General features: G+C 43.1%; 1 pseudogene; it reads right to left on the minus strand.

Annotated features, from left to right (window-relative positions):
- Positions 1–342: 342 nt before the first annotated feature.
- On the minus strand, positions 343–9,292 carry LOC133927658 (acyl-coenzyme A oxidase 4, peroxisomal-like; annotated as a pseudogene).
- Between the last annotated feature and the right edge of the window lie 615 nt (positions 9,293–9,907).

Here is a 9,907-nt window from a genome sequence, read left to right on the forward strand (position 1 = left end):
GGCGTTATACCCTTCTTCACAAATTAGCCATTTAGTTTGGTCTTCCAATTCTTAAACGAGATGCCCATGACCGATATCACAGCTTTCTTCATAAGCGGTTCAGACCCTTCCGAGAACTAGAATGTTTTTTCAGCTCATCCCACATGGCATTCTTGAGATCCTCGGGGACAATGGTTAGGTCTTCTTGAACACCAGTCCATCTCTTATAGCAAATAGGCACTCAACCACTACCGATATACCCATAGCATGTTTTGTATGGTGCTGATGTTCCCCTACAATAGGCATCTCGTTGGGCAAGAGCTCTGTGATAACATATCAGTCCTTAGGCCTCTTGTTTGGACCTCAGTCAGCACGCCTCAATTCATTGGTCAGACCATCCAAATGATTAGGAATCTTAACATAAGGGAAACAAAAGATATTGAAAAGTGAAGTTTTCATCAATGTGTCTATCTATTAATGAATTACCTTGCCGATGTCAGTGGCACCTGGTTGGTTCATTTTGAGGTAGCTGCTCAGGCTACCACTCTGGCTATCACTCTGGTTAGATGTGCCATCTCCATCCAGCACTGATTCCAAGTCAGAGGTGGTGCCTTCTAGATGTTGCCATGTCCACGAGCAATAAGCAGTTGGAGGTGTCATCCCTAGCAATTTCAAATCTAATTTCATTAGCCAACATCATCATTTGCTAATATGTGGCCTTATATCATCAACCAATATCAAATCTAATTTCAAATGTAAAAACATAAAGACGAAGATGTCAAACCATGCATCAGAATGTGGAGACAACTATAGGCGGCTACATACTCGACTAGGACAAAAATACGTGTAAGGTGCATGTGTAATAGCCATCCCAGTCGAGCTGTGTAGCCATCTATATGGAAGAATAGATCTTCCTCTTTCATCATTTGCATGTTCGAAGAATTGCAACTTAAGATACAACAAGAATGCAAGATACAAAAAAGGAATGCCTCGGGTTTTGTGACCCAAGTTTTGGGATGACACTTGGGGTAATAATGTGTAAGTATTTTGTACTACCTAAACATAACTACCTCTAAATATCATATTGAAACATCTTCGGACAGCAACTATCATCACTGGCACATGAACATGAACTTCTCTAGCAATTGGCATGAGAATTTGGATAGCAACACATTACCAATGAAAGACATTTGCTCTCCATATATTGTATACAGAAGTATCAACCGAATGCAATGGCACTCAGTAGCTCCATGCAATATCTGTAATAGCAAATGCCATCTAGCTATCCAACATCATCATTTGCCAATATGTGGTCTCATATCATCAGCCAATGTGAAAAGAGGTGTAACACCCTAAATTTCAAATTTTTGCACTAATTTAAGATTTTTCTACAATTTTAAATAGGAGTTGAAATTTTGTTCAATAGAAGAAATTAATTTCTACATTTAATTTTTCCATAGGTTATATATAAGCTTGATGCATTCATGCTGTCATAGTTGCAATAGGTTTTTATGCTTGAAAAATGTTTGCAAAAGATCGCTAGAAGTCGCTCGTTCAAACATCTTTTGAAATGTGTTCAAAATCTAAAAAATGCATTTCAAAATTGTTAAAAGGTTCTCGAGCCGATTCCTTTTTCCCCAGCCCATTTCTTTCCTTGCCCCTCTCCCTTTCTTTCCTTCCTGCGCAGGCCTTTCTTTTTTCTCCCTCCCCCCCTCCCGAGCCGGCCTGCGCCTGCCCATGCCGGCCCCTTTACCGCCCAGTCTCGCTGCAGCCTTGGCCCCGCCTCAAGCCGAGCAGCACAGCAAGCCATAGAGCCGCTCGAGCTGGCTCCTATTCCCCTTCCTCCCACCGCTCGGACCGCACCCAAATTTTGCCACCGCCCATTCAAATCGTCGCCTCCCCGTGCCGTTTCGACTCAATTAAACCCTATGACCGAGATCCCCGCCCCCTATTCATCCCTTCCCGGCCGTTTCCCCCTCCTTAATCCCTCACAAATGAAGAAACCGCCGCATTCATATCCATTAGGCTGCTAGCCATTGCTCTTCAAATCCGGACGATTCGTTGCCTCTCTCGAGTATTTAAGCCGCCCATTGACTTCCTTGCGACGTTCTGCACCCATTTCACCGCTCCCACCTCCCTTTCTGCTCAGATTCGTCCTCGGTGCCACGTTCTTCTTCAACGCCAGTGAGTAGCTCCGCCACTTCATTCCGTCATCAGCGAGCTCCCTTTGACCATTCTGACCCTCTTCCCGTGTACTCAGGTGTCCATGGGTTCGTTTGCGTCGCTCCTTGACCTCCCTCCACCGCCGGACACCGCCCTCACCGAGCTTGAAGCCTGTCGGTTGCCCCTCTCCATCACCAGCCTTCCTCAGCCCCTCTCCGCCAGCAAGAAGCCTTGGTAAAGATTCCCTGTGTCGTCCTCTTCATTTTGCACCACTTCCCGTCAAAATTCGTGGCCGGATGCGCATTCCCGCGCATCTTCGGCGATGCGCAGGCAACCCTGCCGCCGTCGGTCGGCTGTCGGCCGTGTTTGCGCCTCCCGACCGATCTCCTTTAATCATCAGCAGCCCGATCAAAATCCATCAGCCGAAATAGAATACCCCTTCGTTTGTGTAACCGGTCCACCGTGGACCCATGGACCGGCCTGTCCCGTCCCAAATTCTTAATCACGCATTTAAGCAAAAGCATGCTTCTTAAGCATTATGCTTAATTTTGCGTAATGGTAATTCAGAGTGCTAATGCATTTCGTTAAAAACCATTTGGATAAGACAAAGAAAATTAGGGGAGAAAACAATTGAAGTTGCATTGGAAATACCCATTTTCTCTAACATGTGGGCCCCACATATGGCCCCACACCTCACCCACTCCCTCTCTCAAGTGGGAAGCACCCCACCTGCCCTCTCTCTCTCTCCTCTCCTCACTCCACACATCCACCCAAGCTGCTGCAGCAGCAGCTCTCCCCTCCCTCTCACTCTCCCACTCAAGCTCACTCTCCCTTTCTTCCCAAAATTCGAGCTCAAGTGGAGGATTTAAAGTATGCATGTGGTACCATTACATTCTCTAGCTCATGAGCTACTTATCTATCCAATCCATTTTCATTTTCGTGGAAAAATCGAGTAGTTCTTGAAGTTCTTGGCATTCTTGAGCTTTTTAGAGCAAAAATGGAGTTTGGTCGAAAATAAGCTATAGAGTCGTGTTGGTAGTTGATGAGTAAGTTCTAGTACCCTTGGACTATCCCTAACATATCCCCTTTAGGCTTAGAAAAGATCACAACTTGAATCAACCAAAATCCCACTCGAGAACAACTTTTTTGGGCTGACTCGGATACTCCGAACTCACCCGGATACTCCGGGTTTAGCAGAAATAGTCCGTTGAATTGTGTTCAAAATTGGTTAGGATTTGGGGTGCGAGATTGGTTTAGAACCTTTTGGATAGGGCATATGCACGTTTGCGTAGCACAGATTTGTAAAATGAGTCAAATCACCCAAGGGAAAAATCATGAAGAACCAAGTCTGTATCACTCGGATTATCCGGACAAACCCGGAGACTCTAGGTAGTTATATGATCGTGTAGCCGAGAGCTTCATTCGAAACCTCACTCGGAGTGTCCAGTATATCCCGGATAGTACGAACCAATCCGGAGGTTCCGAGTCAAGTTAGAATAGAGCTAACCGAGAGCCTTCACCGGAGGATGGCCCGGATACTGCGGAACTCGGACATTCCAGATTCACCCGGATACTCTGGGCCAGTCAAATAAAAAGCAGCAACCGAGCTCCTCTTCCGGAGGGTCCGAGCCCGAATACTCCGGAAGGCTATTATTTTTCTGGTTTTCATTTAGATCGTTTAGTATTGTTTTGATTCGCATATCTTATACTTCTAGCATGTTATTAAGCATTGTGGCATGCCTTGTTGCATTCATTCATGCTCATCATTGCACGCATTCTTGTTTAGCTAACAAGGAGCTGGAGCGGGAGGTGACCGTGATCGAAGACAACTCCGATCTTCCGGATTTCGGTGAGTGTTGCGTGGGTAACTATAGGCAGCTACCTGAGCAGCAAGGCAAGCATCTATCATATTGCACCTTTATCGAATTGAATGAAATCTAAATATTGATAAACTATGTTAATGTATAGGTTTGCATGTATAGGGAGTCGATGTCGGGTTTTTATGGGTAGAACCTATGTTGATTGCATAATCCCTACCTTGAATTGTTCATCTATATCTTTGTAGCCTTGGTAACGTGATAAATGTCTAAGAGTCGATCAAAATGCTTAGCAATGCATAGATCCTCAGTAAAAGATGAACAATGGTTCGACCATTGTTCGCGAGCTTAGGGCTTACTACTTGTTCACGTATATGGTTATGTGGATGTTGGTTGGATGAGTGGTGAGCATGAGACGAGATATGGGCAGTGTTAGGAGTGACATCTGCCTCGAAGGAACAATATGTTATTCAGTTTCTTGAATAATTATCATTTATATTGATTAGCAAGTATGTGACTTGTTTGTGAAGCTTTTTGTTTTATTATGACATTATTCTAAATGATCCCTAGTCTTATGTCATTATGTGGGACAATAATGATTCAGAGATTAGCACATATATTAATTGATGGTCATCTTTCACAAATCATATATATAGAGATATCAAATCAATAATGTGAACTCATATTAGAGAACATGGTATTATATAGACCCACCTTGAGATACTGTTGGGATTGTTATATGATGTTCTATCAGTTCCCAGAATGTGTAATGACATAATTAGGGGTTGTCAAACACTACTTTGTGAGTGGGTAGTCATAAAGGTAACTTTTGGTTTTACCATTAAACATGTCATAGGGTGTGAGCGATCAAGATAGAATTTGGCCCTCTAATATAACAGGAGAGATATCTCTAGGCCTCTCAATGTCATTGGATTAGAAAGTGCATGGCTATCCCAATGTGATTAAAGAGTTAATCACGAGTTGAGTAATCTGCTACAGGATTGAATGAATGGTCAAGCTATCACAAGGATGGCATTTGTCTCGCCTTGAGCTTGACTGATATCTTGAGATAAAAGGATTGGTGCATATGTATATCAAGGTACAACCAATATGATCTTTATGTATACTCGGGAGTTAATATGCTCTGCTAGAGACTGTTTGTACATGAACCTAATGGGCCACACACTTAATGGGTTGGAACAGGACACACGGATTGGATCCGTAAGAGGGTTTAAACAGATTGTGATCTATGAGAAATGGGATTCCATCATTGGAGCCCATGGTAGGATCTATATAGGGGGGGGAATGGGAAGGGGCATATACGGTTGAGCCACTCTGAAACCCTAGCCACGCCCTCTCCACGAGACCTCTCAAAACCCTAGTTGTACGTTCGATGTTCCACCTCAGCACATGTGAATACCATAAAGGCATTATCAGAAGCTTGGCTAGCACACTGATGTTCGATGTTCCACCTCAGGACATATGGATACCATAAAGGCGTTGCTGTTATTATAGCGCTAATCAGATCAGCTTGTCAGATAAGTTATCATAAGCTTGTCGGGGAGCTTATCGGAGCTGCTTCCTCTACATCGATCTGAAGTTCCGAGTTCATACAACCGAAACTGGACACCGGAAGCTCCGACAATAAAAAAACTCTTAACGCCGGATATTCACCTAGAAGTTCTGGGTTTAGATTGGAAGTTCTGGATTCACTAGAATCAACACATCAAAAATTAAGCAAAAACGAAGATCATCAAGCCAAATCAATATAAATATCAATCACTCATATAAACAAATCAAGATACATTTCAACTTGGTTTCTTAAAAAAAGATATAACTGATAAATAGTCAATGTCACGATGACCTACCTTGTAAACGTGGAAATCGGTGACGATGTCGTTGCCACCCAGGTGCTCCCTACCGAGCGCCACCGTCTCCCTTGCCTGCTTCATGATCCATGCCTACAAAATCGATTGAGTAGCTGTTGCAATGTCCATGTCAATTTCGAGTCGACTTCCCAATGAATCATGCATGGAGAAAAGAAGTATGTGTAGCACTGAGCCATCAACTGACCTTGCCTAGGCTGGCCTGGCCTATGGTCATCTTGCCGGAGCCGTGCAGTTTGCAGAGGCACCAACCGTGGAATGACATGGCCTGGATGGATGCTGCCCAGCATCCTGCCCAGCTTCCTGACCAGTTTCTCCTAGATGCTGCCCAGCATCCTGACCAGCTTCTCTTGGTTCAGCTGGAACGCGGCTAACGGTACGCCAAACTGCCTCCTCTCCCAGGTACCTGATCAAATACAGTGCAGTGTAGTGCAGTGCAGTGTAGTGCAGTGCAGTAAGAAGGAACGTCTGAAAACAGTATCAATGGAAGCCGGTGAGGTGAAATGATGTACCTTCGGCATGTCTCATATACCCCGTACTACACCAAAACACCTCATCAGTATCGGTTCAAAACATCATCAATGGCGGGTTTTAAACTGATACTAATTACTCGACACTGATAGTCAGTACCGGGTATCCAACCGGCACTAAAAATCAATACCGGTTGGTAGCTCCAACTGACACTAATAGTGCTATCAGTGCCGGTTAGAGCTACCAACCAGTCACGAAAAAAAATTTAAAACTTTTTTTGTCCAAAAATAATAAATCGAAACCGACTATCAGTGTCGGTCTCGATTCAGTACTTTTTAGGCCAAAAAAGTTTCAAAAAAAAATTCGTGACCAAAGGCTCCCGACTAGAGGTTGCCCATCTGACCGCGCCCAATATTCGCAAAATCACGTGATATTCGCTTGTATATAGCAACCAAGACTCGAACTCAAGACCTCACAGCCTATAAGCACACATGACCCATCTAACCATCTCAGTTCTCGTCCGTTCGTGAGTATAGTAGCAAAATAAATCCTTTTGACATCTTCTGACCCAACAATTGAATAGCTATTTAGATATCTAAATTATTTTAAATAAAAAAATGATCAGCTACAAAGTGGTAGATCTCGTCGAGAGCTATAATTTTTATATAATGTTTTTCCCCCTCCAACTTCGTGTGAAAAAGTTATAATTTTTTTAATGTGAGCTGTCATCGACCACTGCTGCAACTTTATTATAATTATTTGGGCATCTAAATGACCTCAAATTAAAAAAATCAATTACAAAGTTGTATATATCATTAAGAACTATAATTTTTATATAAAGCTTTTCCCTATCTAACTTTATGTAAAAAAGTTATGAATTTTTTAAGATAAGTTTTAACAATAACGATCATTAGTGACGGTTCGTAACTAGAACCGACACTGATAGTCATTATCAATGCCGGTTCGTGACTAGAACCGGCACTAATACATCAATGCCGATTCGTGTCTAAAACTAGCACTGATACAATTATTAGTGCTAGTTCTAGCTAAGAACTGACACTGATAGTGACTATCAGTATCGATTCTTATCTCCTCAGGGATTGTTCGTGTGCAGGATTTTAAAAATTGATACTGATACGTCTTTAGCGCTGATTACTATTGAACCGATACTGATATAATACTGTATAGTCGTAGTAGTACCGACTACGATGCCGATGCTGACCCAGGCAACCATGACATGCTCGAAAGAAAGTGCCTGCACGAAAGAACACCACGGTTTAATTTTGATGACCAGCTGTGGACTGTCAAGCTGATCACATATGCAGGAAATGCATGTCAATCGTGTGTGAAGAAATATTTATTACATTCACGAGATGCTGAAAAGAGTTGGCGCCAGGAAGCCAGTCATCATCAGGGATGAAGACGTCCTCAAGCTGGATGTCGCCATTCTGGACGATCCTCATCAACACCTTGTTCTCGATCTTGTTGATCTTCAGCCCAGGTCTCCCTCCGTTCACAATGAACCTGCAATTTTGGTTCAACACAAAAATTTGACACACATAGTTATGTATGTGAACAATGCCAATGCATATATAACCTGCCTTACGCATTGATCTGGTTGGTGCTGGTGTTCCGAGCAAGAACGACCAACACATCCGCGAAGCTGCTGTTCCCAAGCCAGCGTTTCCGACAGTTATATTAAGGACCCACCCTCCAGGAACCTATCCAAGAAGTCCAGATCATATCACAAGATCGATCAAACTAAGACAGTAAGTCTAAAATAAATAGCATGTATTTGATAGAGATGAGGTCAAGAAGTACTTTTTTGGACAGGAATGGTCAAGAAATACTTGGATTTTCATAAATGTTTTTCACAAAATGCTATATATGCAAATTTAACAGCAATGTAGTACCATAGTACAGGTCAAATAACTACCTTTCTGGCCACGGTGTTCAGAGAGCTCGCATCACTACCATAGTTCGGCTCTGTCAAGGCCTAGAAATATGCAAACTGTTAAATCAGTTAAATCTTGCTAGCCGGTTAGGCATCCAATAGGCAAAGTGTCATAGGATTAGTTTTTTCACTTACATAAGCGCAAACTTTTTGCAGTTTGCTCAACGACGGCAAATACTTATCCTTTATCCTTCTGCTTCTGATCCCAACTGTGCTGCTTGATTACCACATATACAGACACATGCATGCATACATGTGTTAATTGTGTGCTAGCTATTAACACCATCTTACTGCTGTTGAGCGGGTAGGAGTTCCAGTGTATGTATGTATGTGTGTATGATACAATTATCGCCCCCTCCTAACGGTTTTAGCAAGGTGGGAGTTGGGTTCTCAAATTCGCTTTCCATATCCCACCGAAATTCCCATGTCCATCAACCAAACAAAAGAATTTGAAACCCACACCCATGAACTTTCATTCCTTTGTACCAATGCAATTGTGCCTAATCAAACAAACCGTAACACAAAGCAGATATACCGTGACAGTTCTGGGATTCTATATATTTAATATAGATTGGTGTTTATCATTTAGGGAAGGATAAATGTAATTAAATATGTATAATATATAAAACATACCGACATTAAGCATGGCAAGACAAGACTGAACCAAGCAGAATGAAGCTATGCTTGCATCTACACGAGCAATCTCATCAGTCTGAGTTCGAGCGTAACTAGTACTGTTGACGTATTAGTGCCGGTTCTTAAACTCCCGCACGTGAACCACGATTGAGGCGCCAAGAACCACCACTAATAGCCTATCAGTGGTGGTTTTTGGCGCCTCAATTATTGCTCGTGCGCCAAAGTTTAAGAACCGGTACTAATAGTCACTATCAATACTAGTAGGAACTAGAACCGTCACTGATGCTTGTGTTATATGTATATCCAGTACTTAGCAGCTCTCCTTGTTTGCTCCATTCAGTCTGGCACCGCTCCTCCTCCTCGACCGCCACCTCCTCCCTGTCCATAGCCTCCTCGTCGCGTGCCGGCTCGTCGCCTCCTCGTCGTGCGTCGGTCTGCCGCCTCCTCTTCCTTGTTGAGCGCCGACCGCCGCCTCTTCGTCACCTCCTCGACGTCCCCATGGCGAGAAGCAACGGCAGTGGAGGTGGAGGCCGTAGATCTAGGTAGCGTGAAGGCGACAGTTCCATCCTATCCGGCCGCCCGGGTTCGGGTGACCACCCTCGTACTCCCGGCCTCCAAATCCTCAATGGTGTATCCCCTTCTTACCTAGAAGGGCCACGAAACACCTGGGTTAGTTCTTAAATTCAAGTTAGCAAATTGTAGTTAGAATTTTTAGTTCACCAATTCAGGTCCTGAAATTATAAATGTATTTTAATTCAAAATATGTTGGCTTATTATTAGATATGTACGTCATGATATTAGATGTGTATTGCTATATCGGTGTTTTAGATGTTACCATCACTTCTAAGTGAGTAACTAGTTTGGTACTTCCTTGTTCTACAATTGATGACTTGACATAATTAGGAGATTATCCATATGTTCCGATTGATATGGTATTGATGTTTTTTTCTCTGGGCATGAGACGTACCTATGACTTGTCCTAGGTACATTTGCATGCTCAG

Source organism: Phragmites australis, chromosome 8, assembly GCF_958298935.1.
Source record: "Phragmites australis chromosome 8, lpPhrAust1.1, whole genome shotgun sequence".
In the NCBI taxonomy this organism is placed as follows: domain Eukaryota; kingdom Viridiplantae; phylum Streptophyta; class Magnoliopsida; order Poales; family Poaceae; genus Phragmites; species Phragmites australis.